Genomic DNA, 17,600 nt, shown 5'->3' with positions numbered 1-17,600 from the left:
CTGAGGCCCTGTTTCAGCTCTGAAGGATGATGTAATTGTAGTCGAAGTACCAGCATTACCCTGTAACACAGTACTTGTTTTAGTATGGATGGAAAAAGTGAAATTGAACACACACAATGGGATGCAGACAATTGTACATATCAATAAAAACCCATAAATTAAACATTATGTAAACAAACGACAGGATTCGTAAACTTTATCATGTTATCTCTAATTCCATGCATAATAGATTTCCGGAACTGAATAGCGAAATAAAACTACCTGATACGCGCTCAAAATTGTTGACGACTCCGGGAAAGACATGGATGTCGAACCTTGCTCCTTCAGTTTCATGAATAGAGATGGTATTGTATTTGAAAGCAATTTACGAGACGTTCTGAGTCGATGCTTCTTTGTGTACTGCGATTGGTTGTATATTTTCATGGTAAAGTGCAGGCTGCAGATGCGGAATCGATCACCCCTCAAGTCCCCCAAGACATCCTGGGCTCTACTTTCAAGCTCTTCCAGCGCAAATCTGCAATATCTGACCCATTCTCTTATTAGATCTATAGTCCTATATTCGGGAATATATGCCTTATTGTTCTTTTAGGTTTGTTATGGGCCTTGGAAGGCAACCACAAACCATACAAGCAGGCATTGTTGGAAATTCTGTAAAAAAAAAAAAAAGAAAGGTCCACATCGTTAACAAACTATTTTGCATGAAAGTGTGAGAAAGATGGAATGATATCATACATTTTTCTATCCAATGTATGTTTTGGTCACAGAAGCGAAACCTTTGTAGTGTAGCCGACTGTATTCTAGAATAACTTTCATACACAATTGATTGATGTGACGCAAATTGTAGCATGTTACTTGTCCCTTGAATCTACTATCATGCATCAAAAGGAAACATGCTTATAGATACGGTCCGCGAAGGATGCAATTCTATCCCAATAGACACTAATGACAGATGCTATATATCGAGAACAGAACAAATAAACTAAAGTCAATGGTAATGACAATGAGATGGATGAACATTACACTACTGGGTACATTCATTCGAAATAGATAGAAATTTAGAGATCAAGAAGATATGATTAGGTGACCTGCCCTTACCTTGACCAACAAACAGTTGCAAGCAGGGTAGTTAGTAACAGGAGAACAGGGAGATCTTCACAGGTAGCACGATGACAAGTTGACTTGCAGTGCTCACAGATGTTCACATGATAAATATCAAGGAGTTTATAAAGAATTAGAAAAGTGGGTGTGTATGTGAATGACTGACATGCAGATGGCGTGGTCTTATGTTGATAGCAGGGGCGCGGCCTGCTTCAGGTAGAGCCTGCCTGGAGACACTGTCTCTGGGGAGGCCATGTGAACAATGGCCCCTGCGCGTGAGATACGTTTGAAGTGTACATGGTGTTTGGCACCTTGGCCGTTCCCACCCCTGCCAGCTCCATTGGCAGCGCACATCCACAGGTGTGAACTGCCGTTGATAATGGAGGCGGAATGGATGGGCATGAGGCGTGCAGACAAGGCCGGGAACAGCGCAGAAGGCAGAGGCACACTTATGTGGATTGCAGGGGCGTGGCCTGCTTCAGAGGAGCCTGCCTGGAGACACTGGGTCTTAGAAGGGCATGTGAACAATGGCACCTGCGCGTAAGATACCTTTGAAGTGTACATGATATTTGGCACCTTGGCCGTTCCCACCCTGTCAGCCCCCTTGGGAGGGCCTGGCCACAGGTGCTAACAGTCATTGATTCTGGAGGGGTGGATGGAGGGGCATGAGGCATGCAGGAAAGGGCCGGAACACTGCTGAATGGAGACACACTTATGTGGATTGCAGGGGCGCGTAAAATACATATGAAGTGTACATGTTGTGTGGCACCTTGGCCGTTCCCACCCCTGCCAGCCCCTTTGGGAGGGCACAGCCACACGTGCTAACAGTTATTGATTCTGGAGGGGGGATGGAGGGGCATAAGGCATGCAGAAAAGGGCCGGAACACCTCTGAATGGAGACACACTTATGTGGATTGCAGGGGCACGGTCTGCTTCAGGGGAGCATGCCTGGAGACACTGGGTCTGGGGATGCCATGTGAACAATGGCCCCTGCGCGTAAGATACCTTTGAAGTGTACATGGTATTTGGCACCTTGGCCGTTCCCACCCTGCCAGCCCCCTTGGGAGGGCCCGGCAACAGGTGCTAACAATCATTGATTCTGGAGGGGTGGATGGAGGGGCGTGAGGCATGCAGGAAAGGGCCGGAACACTGCTGAATGGAGACACACTTATGTGGATTGCAGGGGCGCGGTCTGCTTCAGGGTAGCATGCATGGAGACACTGGGTCTGGGGAGGCCTTGTGAACAATGTCCCCTGCGTGTGAGATATCTTTGAAGTGTACATGGTGTTTGGCACCTTGGCCATTCCCTCCCCTGCCAGCCCCATTTGAAAGGGCACGGCCACAGGTGCTAAAAGTCATTGATTCTGGAGGGGTGGATGGAGGAGCATGAGGCATGCAGGAAAGGGCCGGAACACTGCTGAATGGAGACACACTTATGTGGATTGCAGGGGCACATAAAATACATTTGAAGTGTACATGGTGTGTGGCACCTTGGCCGTTCCCCCCTGCCAGCCACCTTGGGAGGGCACAGCCGCAGGTGCTAATAGTCATTCATTCTGGAGGGGGGATGGAGGGGCATGAGGCATGCACAAAAGGGCCGGAACACTGCTGAATGGCGACACACTTGATTCACTGAAAAATTGAAACAGCCATTCCTAAAAGTTTAGTTGTATTTTATTATGTTGCTGATTTTGATGGCACAAATGAACTACACATTGTAAACTTTGGGTTGCAGCACAGTGTGGGAAAATCCCCTATACTGACAGCTGTCACTGAGGAATGTGTCTCTAATGGCACCAACGACACAGGCGGGTATTACTCGTCGAACGCTGTGTCCAAGCCTCCCATGAAGCCACCATGTAAACGAACGATAGGCCACCAACCTGTACCACCTGTGGAAGAGAAAGATATAAACTGTTTTAAAATGAACAAGATAAGTGTATTAAACCTTAGTTGAAAATGCAATCTTGTATCCTATGGCATTGTTGCCAGTACAAATGTTACTTCACGGATCAATCCACTTGGGCTTTAAAGTGTAGACACATTACAATATTGAACGGCTATGCATTCCATTACATTCGGGACACAAAGAAATATTGCTTCATGGTTGTACATGAAATAAACATAAGATGACGACTATGATTTCCCCAAATCGTGAGTGATGTATAGAAGTGCAAGACTACATTCATTTGGCAGTGATAGATCAAAGTTGCAACAATATAGGAGACAACCATGAAATGTTAGTGGCCTAAGTGACATCACATCTAGAGTACACTCATTCGTTACTTGGATTGCGAGGGCGCACTGTTGCGCGAAGTTCGTGCATAAGCACCATCATAATCCTCAACACGGACCATGTGAGGCAGGCTGCCCTGAAGTCATGCATCTCCGTAACGCATTGCGGCCGTGTCTCGTCTTCCGATATGTAGGACAAGCATCCAAAGTTTTCTCTGCAGCAGCAGTTCTCCTCCTGGGTTGGCATTACCGCTCACCGATTGCAGGTACACCAGGTGGAGACGACGTCTATTCGACTAGGCTCAGGCTTTTGATGTGGTGATTCGTCCTCCCAACTGTCGCCCGAAGTCCGATCGTTTCCGCATCTTTCTCTTTCGAGTAATTTTGCCTCGGAATACTCTGGCTCGTACTGGTTGGGCTGTATTGTTGCCATTATGCAACAAAATAAAAATCTATAGTAATGATAGTATTAGTATCTGTTCGCACGGACTACGACCAACAAAGGTAACTGAACAGAGCAGAAACGAGGCACAGGATACACAAAAAAAGACAGTGCAACAATTGGAAAGCAAATCTGATGTTGTCTGATGAGAAGCGGTCTGTTTATACTTATTGAGGAAAGAGGCGTCCTGCCATTTCCATGGAAACACGTCATTAGCTGAAGCACAGAGAATGTTGATACGAGACGTGCATTGGCGTTGTGAAATGGGCGGTACACGTCTAGTGATGTCAGCCTCAGGGGCGGGGGATATGATTTAGTGCCACCAGGGCAGTTCACCTTAGGGCGATGCGGCAACGGATAAGATTAGCACAAGTTGGCCGCGTCCCTGCTGCCTGATGTCGCATGTGTAAAACTGAGGAAAACTACGGTAAGGTGCATAGGAAATGTGAGCTCTCAGGATATTAACATTTTTGAGTGCACTATTCCTTTCGTTGCATACATGAAAAATGAAAATAAATTTCACTTTCAAAATTACTGTCTGGATAACTCCGTACCATAGAAAGGCATGGAAATAAGAAAGAAAAACATCCTCCATTCAAGTCCTAATCTAAAGAATAAGGGAGTTGTTAAGGAGTCCAGATGTTAAAGGTCAGTATTTTATTTGTTTGTTCACGGTCCAGAGACACATTCCAGGTCTACATCCCAAGAGATGACACCATGCACCCTATATATGCAGGAGGTGCCTGATGCTAGATGTGGAAGTTTCGGCGGGTAGATAGATATGCCACTTTCTTCAAGACCCCCAAGGAACCTTGGAGCATGTTAGACTGTGTCAAACGCTGCTGAAAGGTCTAGGAGGACGAGGAGGCAGGAGTCGCCTCTGTCTGTAAGATAAAGTACATCATCTATCCCCTGAATTGTGTCAGTTTCTGTGCTACTTTTGGGGTGGAAGCCAGATTGGTAGTCACGGAGGAGGCTGAGTTGGTCGATTTTGCCCAGCAATTGATTGGCTACAGCCTTTTCAATGGGTTTCCCTATGAAAGGGAGGCTTGTGATGGGTTTGTAGTTAGCTAGGTCGTCAGGATTGAGTGAGGGCTTTTTCAAGAGGGGGTGAATCAGCACTGTTTTTAGAGAGTCTCGGAAGGAGTCTTCACCGAGAGAGGTATTGACGATATTAAGGAGTGTGTTGAGCGCACTGCCTTAGAACTGTTTGATGATGGAGGCTGGGAGGAGATCGTCCGAGTTGGCTGTGGGTTTGCCGAATGCAAGGGTGTCAGAGCGGTCCTTGATGGTGAGAGGGGTGAAATCTGAACAAGGGGGGAGTTCCCGGTGCAGGATGGGGGGTGGCTCCTTGGAGGCCTTTGTGGAGTCGATGTTAATGCTATTGCATTTCTCCTGCAAAGCCGGGAACTCAGGGTCTAGGGTAAGCCTGGCGCAGTGTCTGACAATGTTGAAGAGGGTTCTGCTCCTGTTAACGACACCCTCAATTGTGGTTGCATAATAAGCTGATTTTGCATCATTAATCAGCTTTTTGTGCATGGTTCACAGGGTTTTGAGTGAGGAGAGATCCTCAGGATGGCAGTGTTTACACCACCATTTTTCCAGCAGTCTGAATGCTCTTTTGTTTTTCCCCCGAGGGGGCAGATGGTCTGGCCTTGATCCGTGTGGTCTTTAGTGGGGCATGGGTGTTAACCTGGTCAGTGACAGCAAGAGAGAAGGCTTCAAGGAGGTCTGAAGCATGTCCGGTGGAGACAGTGGTGGCCAGGGCTGGCTCATGGAGATCCACAAGGATGTTTTTGAAGGAGCGGCGGGTGATCTCAGGGTGTTTAGCCTGTCCCTTATGGAGCTGTTCGTAGTGTTGCAAGATCAGAGGGATTGCCAAGTGGTTTGACCAATCGTGTTGGATGGGGTCGGCACAAGAGGGAAGAGCTGGAGGGGTGAAGACGCGGTTGAGCGTGTGCCCTCCTGAGTGGATTGGAGAGAGACTGATTTGTTGGAGGTTGCACGAGTCGGCTAGTGGGTAGAGTGGGCCGTGTAGGTGTTTACAGGGTGGTGTTATGCTCACCTGGCTCCCACAGAGGCGTCGATCGGAACTGGACACCTGCGGTCTCCACCAATGTGACCCGTAGGGCCGAAATGACGGACTGGACTGGCCCACCTAGCTTTGTTTGCTTGGCCCGTAGGAATATTCTTCTGCAAATGGAGAATGGGAATTAACCACTCGTGGAGTTGAGCGTAAATCCCCCAACCCTGCTGTTCTCCCCACAGGTCACCTTTGATGTCCCCTCTTATAGTCTCACCTGATGGTTTGAAAAGATGAGCTCTCCATCCTGCATTGAGCACAGGGGCGCGTTGATAACCAGTTGTTTCACTGGCTCGAAGGTATTGGTGAGTTCCAGAACAATATTGACTCCGAAATTCCCGGCAAGACGCCGTAAGTATAAAGTTCGTAAGAGTTCAAATGCCTGACTTTCACTCTTGTCCGATTCCTTGCAGGTTGCAGCTTGACCCTAATGAAGAGTCCCTCGTGGCAACCGGTAGTATTCAGGCGCTGAGAGAAAGTATGAAGTCTCGGGGAATAATGCCTCCGGCGGTAAAATCAGGTAAGTCTATTGTGGTGAGGAGGGTTCCCCTTGTTAGTCCCTTTGTTTCACCTTGCTGTCCTTTTGTTTCCCGTTAGGGGCCGGGGTTCGGCGAAGATGCAGTGGAAGCTGCGCCGACCCGTGAAGAGGAATAGTACCCCCAGTGGTAAAATCAGGTAAGTCTATGGGGGGGCTAACTAATATTCCTCTGTGTATTCCCTTGGCTCACCTTGCTGTTCTTGTCTTCTCCTTAGGTGCCGGAGTGCGGCGGGAACATGCAGGAGGATGCGGTGGAATGTGAAGATGCTGCGAAGGCCGGTGAGTTCAGCGTGGCGCTGCAGCAGGCGAGGCGACGCGCATAAAATAACTTCTTTCTTCCAGCTCAAAGGCGCGATGGATCGGGAATTCAGGTAAGGATCAAAGGTATTGCTCTTGTTCTAACCTTTTCTCCTTCTTTCTCCCTTTTTCTAGGAGCTCCAAACTCGAGGCGGGCGTGGCAGAAGGCTGGATGCAGACTTGCAGGCACGGTGAGCGTTACGCTGCTGGATGCAGAATAACGCGAAGCGTGTGCTACTCTTCGGGCGTGGTTTAAATAGCCCCCAAAGTAGTCCCAGGTAAGTATTCCTCCCCAGCCCCACCCGAGTAAAAAATAGTCCCTAAGTAAAGAAGTCCCTTCCAAGCCTCTTTTGGCTTGGAGCTCTTGCAGCATGGTCTGCATCAGGTAAGTTTGCAGCATGGTCTGCATCAGGTAAGTTTTAATCTATGAGCCTGGCGCCAGAACTGGACCCCAATAGCCCCTAGCAGGGGTTGTTGGGCTTGCTTAGGATAACTTGATGCCTGCTTCCGGGGTTGCTGGACTTGGTCTGGGTCCCCGGGGGTAGGCATCATGACAGCACTGCCTCCCAAGGCCCATCCTAAAGTCCTTCTTCCCTGTGGTTTCGGTTTGTCTGGGAAATTTCGGTGGAATTTTTTCACCAATCGGGGTGCATGAACATGTTCACTAGGTTCCCATGACCTTTCCTGTGGTCCCTAACCTTTCCAATCGATTAAGTAAAAGAGTTTTGACTTTATCAGCTTGGAGTCCAGGATGTTCTTAACTTCAAATTCGGGTTCTCCGTCTACAAGGATAGGGTCTGGTGGCTTGGTTAGTCTTGTCCCTGGTTGCACTGGCTTCAAAAGTGACACATGAAAGACGGGGTGAATTTGCATATTAGCATGTAAGCCACCGGGTTGATAATGGCCTTAATCGAGTAAGGTCCCAAATATCTGGGGTTAAAGGTCCGTGTTCCCTTTAGAGGTATATGTTTTGTGGCTAACCATACTTGGCCCCCTATCTGGTATTGTGGAGTATCACTTCTATGCCGATCAGCATCTTTCTTGTATTTTTCTTTCGCCTGTTTTAAATGTGTAGTTGCTTCCAGAAGGCTTTTGTAATCGTAGCGTGCAGATGGTCCACTGCGGGCATTTGTAAGTGTTGGGTGAGTCAAGGTCTGAGGTTCGAGGATGGTGCCCATATAAGGTATAAAAGGGGCTTTGTCCAGTTCCAGAGTGTACTGAATTATTGTATGCATATTCAGCGATCCAAAGAATGTCTTTCCAATTACTCTCAGTCTGATGTAACATACAACGCAGGTATTGTTTGAGAGTCTGGTTGGTCCTCACCGTTTGACCATCGGTCTGGGGGTGGTGACTGGTCGATAACCTCACATCGATTTGCGCCAATTGACAGCATTTTTTCCAAAAATGTGAAATGAATTGACTGCCCCAGTCAGAGACCAATATGGACGGAAATCCGTGTATGCGAACAATTTTTCAAGGAACTCCTTGGCCAGGATTGAAGCTGAAGGTAATCCCTTTAAAGGAATAAAGTGGGCCATCTTGGAAAAAAGATCCACAGTAACTAGAATGGTGTTAAATCCATTGCATGGGGGTAGATCAGTAATAAAGTCCAACAATAAGGTGTGCCATGGTGTAGGCGGAATATCTAAAGGTTGTAAGAGTCCAGCTGGTTTTATCTTTTGACTTTTGTTTTGGGCGCAAATGCCACAAGACATCACAAATGATTTAATATCCTTTCGTCAGGTGGGCCACCAGAATTGTCTTTTAATTTTAGCTTCAGTTTTTGCAATACCTGGTTGCCCCTCCATTAGGGTATCATGATAACAGGAAATGACTAGCTCTTGTAGTTCCTTGTGTGGCAGAAATAGCCGCCCTTGGTAATAAGCCAGATCATTGGTGACAGAGTAGTCCGGGCCTTTTTTTACCCAGTCCTGCAGGGCTGTAGGGTCAAAGAGTTGCTGGATCTTTACCTGAATGTCCTCTAGTGTCTGTGGAGTAGTCATCCCAAGAATTCTTTGTTCGGAAATTATAGGTACTGGTTCTGGGTTCACTTCTGCCTCTCCCATCCCTATTTGGGATAAGGCGTCTGCTTTACCATTCTTACAACCTGGTCGATAGGTTATTACGAAATCGAACTCGGCAAAGAACAATGCCCATCGAAGTTGACGTGACGATTGGGCCTTGGCTGTCTTTAAATAGTGTAAGTTCCGGTGATCGGTGATCACAGTAATGGTATGCTTGGCACCGAGAAGATAGTGCCGCCAAGCCTTGAAGGTGGATTTAATGGCTAATAACTCCTTGTCAGTAACCGCATAGTTTAACTCGGGTGCCGAGAACTTTCTGGGCCAAAATGCTACTGGATGAAGCTGGCCAGTTTCAGGATCCTTTTGAGACAGGACAGCTCCCATGGCTAGACTGGATGCATCAGTTTCCACTATGTATGGAAGTTCAGGGTGCGGGTGCTTTAATACAGGTGCAGACGTGAATTTCGCTTTCAGCTCTTGGAAGGCATTTTCAGCTTCTTCAGTCCACATAAAGCGTTTATTTTTTCGCTAGAGTGCTGTGATGGGATGTACAACATGTGAAAAATCTGGGATGAATCTGCGGTAGAAATTGGCAAAGCCGAGCATGCTTTGTACTCCTTTAACTGAACTTGGTGATGGCCACTTAAGGATTGCGTCCACCTTTCGTGAGTCCATTCGGTCTCCCTTTGGGGTCAGGCTAAACCCAAGGAATTCAACTTCTGTGGCATGAAAAACGCATTTTTCCAGTTCTGCATATAGTTTGTGCTGGCGCAATTTCTTAAGGACTGCTCGAACATGCTTCACATGGTCAGATTCTGAAGAGGAGTATACTAGAATATCATCGATATATACGACAACACAAACGTCAATGAGTTCACGAAGGACATCGTTCATGAAGTATTGGAAGGCTGCTGGTGCATTGCACAATCCGAAAGGCATCACCTGGTATTCGAATAACCCATACTTAGTGCAGAAAGCAGTCTTCCATTTGTCGCCTTCTTTTACACGTACCAGATGGTATGCCCCCCGGAGATCTAATTTAGTGTATATACAAGCGTCCTTCACTTGGTCTAGTAGTTCAGGGATCAGAGGCAGTGGGTATCTGTTCTTAACAGTTATCTTGTTCCATGCGCGGTAGTCTATGCACGTTCTGAGGTCACCTTCCTTTTTGGGCACGAAGAACAAAAGAACAAAGCTGAAGATGCAGGGGACTTGGATGGGCGAATAAAGCCATTGGCATGGTACTGGTCTAAGTATTGTCGTAGGTGAAGGTTCTCAGGTTCCGTAAGGGCATAGATCCTGCTACAAGGGGGTTTTGGACCGGGTATGAGATCGATTATACAATCGTACAATCTGTGAGGAGGCAAGGTGTTTGCCTGTTCTTTTTGGAAGACATCCTGGAATTCTTGGTATTCTGGAGGTAGTTCCATGACTGCTGTGGTTACTGTGGCCAGGCCTGCGTTCTGACTTTTCTTTGGGTAACAGGTTTGTCCACAATCCGGAAAGGTTATTCTCTTCTCTCGCCAATCAATACAAGGATTATGTGTTTCCAACCAAGGTATCCCCAGTATTATTTGGAACTGTGGGGCTTTGATTAGATCAAACACAATAGTCTCTCGATGCCCATCCTGACCCAATAGTGTCATCTTTGTGGTGGAATGAGTTACAGGCCCAGAGGCAATTTCAGTTCCATCGACTGTGGTGATGACATCTGAGGTGGTTTTTCGGCAGTGAGGTAGATTCATCCTGGAAGCCAATTCATAGTCCACATAGTTTCCTATGGCCCCGCTATCAATGTATGCCCTTACTGCGTGCATACGCAATGGCTGCCCTGGATCTACGAGGACAATTGGTATGGTGAAATGCGAGGTCCGAGTATCCTTCTTCAAGCTCGGCAAGCGGACCTCTACGCTTGTCGGGCGTGGTCGTTTCCCGAGTCTGACTCCATATGGCTTTTATCAGCAGCTCCTACCACCTTCTTGGGTGGTTTTACAGGGCAATCCCGTAGAAAATGCCCAGAAGTTCCACAGTATAGACACAATTGCATTTGCCGTCTCCTTTCTCTTTCCTTCTGGGTTAAGGATCCTTTAACCCCTCCGATTTGCATGGGTTCTGAAGCATCTGCTCCTTTGGGGTTAGCATGGGTTTTGACCAACACCCGATTCTCAAACTTGGCTCGATCAGCCTTTCTGTTCTGAAGTCTGTGATCTAACTGGACCACTAAGTCTATATATTCAGCGCAGTCTTGAGGTGGGTTCACGACTTGAGCCAAGACATCCTTGATTTCTCCTCGAAGCCCTCGATGAAATAACATGATTCGTTTTACCTCAGGCCATTCAGTTTCCACTATCAACCTATTAAAGGTTACGATGTAGGATAGAAGGTCCTGGTTACCCTGTCGTAGGGACAAAAGTTCGTTATCCAGGGCCTGTCCTTGGGAGTGCCGGGCAAATAGTCTTTCCATGCCCGTTTGAAAGCCCTGAAAATCCTGAAGAATTGGGTCATCCTGAGTAACTAGTGGAATTGACCAATCAGCTGCACTCCCGCTGAGATATGACAATACAAAGGCTACCTTGGCTTGATCGTTTGGGAAGGCTCCAGGTCTGCATAAAAAGTGCAAGCGGCATTGGTTCATAAACACAGCAAACCTTTTGGGATTTCTGGCATAGCGTTCGGGTGGAGCTAATGGAATATTTCCTGGTAGGTTTATTTGCACAGGGTTACTCAATAACACAGGAGCTGGATTTCCCCCGGAACCAGGTAGGGGTGCTTGTCCAGCCTGGCTTTGCAATAGTTGCCTAGCAAGGTCATCAGTTCGCTCCTTTGACAAAATCAGTTCTCTCCTAAGAGCATTGGTTTCTTGACGGATGGAATGCACTTCAGCCCTCAGTTCCCCTAGTAATTGGGCCAATTGGTCAGTCTCTGCGGTATACCTAACGCCCGGGTGGGAATTTGTGGGTAGGCTTCGCGTACTGTTACGCTCACCTGGCTCCCACAGAGGCGTCGATCGGAACTGGACAGCTGCGGTCTCCACCAATGTGACGCGTAAGGCCGAGATGACGGACTGGACTGGCCCACCTAGCTTCGTTTGCTTGGCCCGTAGGAATATTCTTCTGCAAATGGAGAAAGGGAATTAACCACCCGTGGAGTTCAGCGTAAATCCTCCCACCCCCGCTGTTCTCCCCACAGATCACCTTTGATGTCCCCTCTTATAGTCTCACCTGATGGTTTGAAAAGATGAGCTCTCCATCCTGCATTGAGCGCGTTGATAACCAGTTGCTTCACTGGCTCGAAGGAATTGGTGAGTTCCAGAACAATATTGACTCCGAGATTCCCGGCAAGACGCCGTAAGTATAAAGTTCGTAAGAGTTCAATTGCCTGACTTTCACTCTTGTCTGATTCCTTGCAGGTTGCAGCTTGACCCTAATGAAGAGTTCCTCGTGGCAACTGGTAGTATTCAGGCGCTGAGAGAAAGTATGAAGTCTCTGGGAAGAATATCTCAGGCAGTAAAATCAGGTAAGTCTATTTTGGTGAGGAGGGTTCCCCTTGTTAGTCCCTTCGTTTCACCCTGCTGTCCTTTTGTTTCCCTTTACGGGCCGGGGTTCGGCGAAGATGCAGTGGAAGCTGCGCCGACCCGTGAAGAGGAATAGTAACTCTGGTGGTAAAATCAGGTAAGTCTATGGGGGGGTAACTAATATTCCTCTGTGTATTCCCTTGGCTCACCTTGCTGTTCTTGTCTTCTCCTTAGGTGCCGGAGTGCGGCGGGAACATGCAGGAGGATGCGGTGGAATGTGAAGATGCTGCGAAGGCCGGTGAGTTCAGCGCGGTGCTGCAGCAGGCATAAAATAACTTCTTTCTTCCAGCTCAAAGGCGCGATGGATCGGGAATTCAGGTAAGGATCAAAAGTATTACTCTTGTTCTAACCTTTTCTCCTTCTTTCTCCCTTTTTCTAGGAGCTCCAAACTCGAGGCTGGCGTGGCAGAAGGCTGGATGCAGACTTGCAGGCACGGTGAGCGTTACGCTGCTGGATGCAGAATAACGCGAAGCATGTGCTGCTCATCGGGCGTGGTTTAAATAGCCCCCAAAGTAGTCCCAGGTAAGTATTCCTCCCCAGCCCCGCCCGAGTAAAAAATAGTCCGTAAGTAAAGAAGTCCCTTACAAGCCTCTTTTGGCTTGGAGCTCTTGCAGCATGGTCTGCATCAGGTAAGTTTTAATCTATGAGCCTGGCGCCATAGGCGCCAGGACTGGACCCAAATAGCCCCTAGCAGGGGTTGTTGGGCTTGCTTAGGATAACTTGATGCCTGCTTCCGGGGTTGCTGGACTTGGTGTGGGTCCCCAGGGGTTGGCATCATGACAGGTGGTGTCTCCGGGATGTTGACGTCCCCGAGGAGGATGTTGTTAGCATGGGTGATTGATGCTGAGGAGATGAGGTTGGTGAGTTCCTCTATGAACGACCCGTTCCCTTGGGGCAGGTGGTATACGAGATGGATTGTGATTGAGTGCTTGTGGGACCAGGGGAATCGATATGACAGGGATTCAAGTGAGGGGGTCAGTGATTAGATCAGCAATGTCGACGGTGGGGGCAACAGCCGACCAGGCATTTACCAGCATGATGGGCCGAGAGTGCATGATGTGAGGGTGTTGTTGTGGAAGACGCGGTACGGTGATGAGGTTGGATATGGTAGCCACTCGTGGCTGCCTAGTACCCACCGGAGCACTGGCCTTGGTGATAGGCTGCGGACAGTCTAGACACATGGTGATGCCTATTGGAGGATTTGAGGGGCAGCGTGGGTGACCCTCGGCCTTGCCAGGCCCTAACAGGCACAAACAGTCAGTATCCTTGTCCTCGTACATCCTTAGCCGAGGATACCTAGGTGAGACCAAGGCTATAGAAAGGAGCCTAGGGGGCATAGGCTGGAAGCCCTGCATATATAGGAAAAAGAGCGGGAAAACCTGAATCTAACCAGTGATTGGCAGGTGGGAGGAGACCTAACCCCCTTTCCCCAAGTGAACTGAAGAAGGCTGGAAGGCCTGCTTAGATAGGAAAAAGAGCTGGAAAACCTGAAGCTTACCAGTGATTGGCAGCTGGGAGGAGACCTAATCCCCTTGCCCCAGCTGCACTGAAGGAGTCTGGAAGGCCTGCTTAAGTAGGAAAAAGAGCAGGACAACCCAAAGCTTACCAGTGATTGATAGGTTTTCGGCAGTAATTCTTTCTGGCGGAATTACTGTTACTGCCTATGGTAGGAGCGTGCTCGGGCAAAGTTGTAATACGGCGGAAATTCTGTGACACACAACGGCGGTAACAGTAATTCTGCGGTGGCAACTGTAATTCTGCGGTGGCAGAATTACCGTCTAAGTTGTAATGAGCCCCTTGATCTTTACTGGTATGAGTTTGAGTGTTCCAGTAATGAAAAGAATGTAGTTATTGGGGCATAGCTCCTTGTAAGTATGCTGAGACACAAAACTAAAGAATAGTGAGGCCAGTCGTGTGGCTAGGGAACTGTGATTATCCCCAAACCACAAAGCTATGATACAGTTTAAGAACGTCACTAGCACTTCACACTTAGCCACGTGCCAATTGTAACCTATGTTGTTAAAATTAGTATAAGTACAAATAGAGCTGAATAGTATAATTGATAGTCAAGAATCAGTATTTAATTCTCTCCAAAATGAGGGTAGTCACAGCCTACACGTGTTTTCACATTGGGTCTTTGGGAGGGCTGTTTAACTCCCATAAAAGAAATACATCAAAACAAGTTGCATTTCCCATATAACACAATTGATACAAATCATTAATACAGGGCAGCCTTCGATAGGGTAATTCGCACTAAATTGTGGTCAAAGTTAGCTAACTGGGAATGTCCAAATTGGCTCTTAGACGTTTTGAGAAAGCTCTATGTGGGCACATCAGGCTGAGTTAGGATGAATGATGCCGGATTAACATCAGTACCATTGAGTCTGAATATGGGAGTCAAACAAGGCTGTGTCTTGGCCCCCTTATTATTTACCCTCTACACGAGCAACTTACCTGCGGCCTTATCCCAGACCTCCAGATGTTGCCCCAAAATAAATGGGATTGCTATCCCAGGTTTGATTTACGCTGATGACTTTGTCATCTTTAGTCATACTTTAAGCGGAATAAAAAACATGTTTGAGATTTTAGTCGACTTCGCCTATAAAATTGACTTCATCGTTAATATGTCAATAACTAAGGCTATGCTGATCTCTGCAAAAAAGATAAACTTATCAGATTAATATGATTTTGGGACCCATTGAATATGTGAGTAAGTACCCTGATTTGGGCCTTGAGATTAGCCTAAAGCGGTCATAAATACATATTATCGATACTAAAATTAATAAAGGAAGATTTGCAAGTATGGTGGAGAAATGTGTCTGTCAAACAGCGGACTATGCACTGGAGGGTTTAGTGGAATTATACAAACAAGGTGTTTGACCTATGGTCCTATATGGACTAGAAGACTTAGCCATGACAGACTTAAAATTGCTTGATTTATTAGAGGGTCACTTCTGGAAAAAGGTTTTCACTTTGGCAAAGAATACCTCAGTAGAATACATTAGATTGGAATTGGGCTTGGTATCGTTGCTGGGGCAATTACTTATTTGCCAGGGAGGCCTGCATATAAAGGCTAATTCTAACCCTATATGTGTAAATTGCTGGCCCTTGTGGGAGCAGACAGTGCTAAAAATAGGAAAAGTGGCCATGATGAATTTACCATCATGATCAGGGGACTTTACAAGAACCTAGGATGGTACCCTAAATTTGAATGGGGAACCAAATATGAAATACTTGGATCATTGCTTGGTAATAAATTGGCCCATTGGGACTGGACCAGCAATTACATTCAACAAGCTAAGCTGAAATTCCATGTACATGTGTCAAGAGTGGCGCATAGATATTTACACCTACAACCATACCTCTACCAATGCCCTTCGCCGGCAGTACGAAACCTCATCTTGGGACTTCGTATTAACCAGCAACCTCTTTTAGTTTTCTTGGGAGCTCAATTAAAAATACCCACTGCAGAAAGAGTATGCTGTATGTGCAAAATGCAGGAGCCACTGAGACTCCGAAACATGTATTTACCCAATGTCCAATTATGGGTAATACGTACATGGCAATCTTGGGCAAATATGTCCATAATTATGAGTCTATAAAGAGCGAAGACTTCTGGACTTATTGCCTTAATTCTAACTTAGTATCACTTCATACCAGTCTCTATTGGCTTTGGCTTGACATCGTTAAGTGATTACTTACTGAGGAAGCGAAACTCGCATTTTAAGAAGGCTGTGAGTAATAATTTAATTTGTTTTAAAATGCGGTAGGTAGTCCCTGAATAGGATATGCTCAAGAAATTATCATGCCTTAATGTGGTATGTTTTATCCCTATTTACAAGGCTCATGCGGGCGTAAATGTAAGTGAACCAATAGTGATAGGAAGCTTAGGAAATTACAACACTTTAATTCTATTTTATTGATGGACACGATTTTAAACATATTTTAACGTATATATGCAAATTGGTAATTTTTATATTTATGTATACTTGCACATTTTATGCTCCTGTTCATTTCTTGTTATACAAATAAAGACGCAATTGATTTTTTTTCTTAAGTTCATGTTAAGCTAATATTAATTAAATGCCACGTTTAATGTATCTACGTTTGAAATGATAAAAATAATGTATGTAACTTGATTGTAAAGATTCTTTCAGAATCATAAACGAATAAAGAATAATAATTAATACATACCATGATTGTGATTCGAGGAGAGTATAGACAGGAAAACAAACAAGGACAATCTGAAAAACGTGGCATCAAAGACAAATCCTGTACGATACAGTTCATTGCAAATTCTCTAAGAGTAATATTAATATAATCTAATGATAGTGGTATCCAAAACATAGTAAGTGTATGGGTGGAATAGGTGAGGCACCCAGGTACCCAGTATTAGTTACTGGGTACCCAGTACTAGTTACTGTCTAGGTTGAGAAATGTAATCAATTGAATCCTCCCATGCACTTGCACGTTCTCAATGTCACTGGGCCTAGTAAGATCGCTGTTTTTGTTCTCCCCTGTCCCCCTCCCTTGCCTTGTCGCGCTCTGAAACACTTGTGTACGAGTGCGATAGAAATACAATATCAATCAATCAATCAATCAAGTAAGTAACTGAAAAACTGTTATTCAAGATGTGGGGTTGGTGGTGGACGTTAGCATTCATACGCCTGAAATCAATAGCATTTGGTGACGATAGTGATAAAGAATCAGACTGATACGACTCACCTAGTATTGCTGTATTATCAGACCTGGTCTCTAATGATAGAGATAAATAAAAAGTATATAGTTGTCAAGTACACAAGCTATTTTTAGGGTATGTATATTCCCCTTATTATAGGAGTAAATATCGTGTAGCATAGTGCCAACACTTACCCAGTGTAGTCCAAATGTGGCCAGTTTAGAGTGTTATATGTTGTGCTTTGTTTTTGATACCAAGTTTTTCTGATTTTCCTTGTTTGTTTTCCTGTCTATACTCTCCTCGAATCACAATTATGGTATGTATTAATGATCTGTATCAATTGTGTTATATGTGAAATGCAATTTGTTTTGATATATTTCTTGTATGGCATTTAAACAGCCTTGACACCCTGGCCCTCATTCCGAGTTTGCCGATGCCGGTAAAGCGATTACTGGCATCGCTTACCGCTATGGCCATTCTGACCAACCAGACCGCTATTAACGGTACCGTAAAATACGATGCTGTTAATAGCGGGCTGGGCGCGCGCACGCGACCCACCATGCCGGCATTAGCGGCATGCCGTAAACCGGAGTAGATCACAAGTGAGGCGTACATGCAAATAACGGCC

The 17,600-nt window shown here is 46.2% G+C and overlaps 1 protein-coding gene across 2 annotated transcripts in view; it reads left to right on the top strand.

The window, feature by feature from the left end:
- The window catches only part of TOP6BL (TOP6B like initiator of meiotic double strand breaks), a 1,011,792-nt gene that overhangs the window by 447,899 nt on the left and 546,293 nt on the right, over nucleotides 1-17,600 (top strand). The gene's annotated exons all lie outside the window — the stretch shown is intronic.

The sequence above is a fragment of the Ambystoma mexicanum genome, chromosome 2p, assembly GCF_040938575.1.
Source record: "Ambystoma mexicanum isolate Mex_15411 chromosome 2p, UKY_AmexF1_1, whole genome shotgun sequence".
Classification (NCBI taxonomy): domain Eukaryota; kingdom Metazoa; phylum Chordata; class Amphibia; order Caudata; family Ambystomatidae; genus Ambystoma; species Ambystoma mexicanum.
This window is presented reverse-complemented; position numbering and strand designations above follow the sequence as displayed.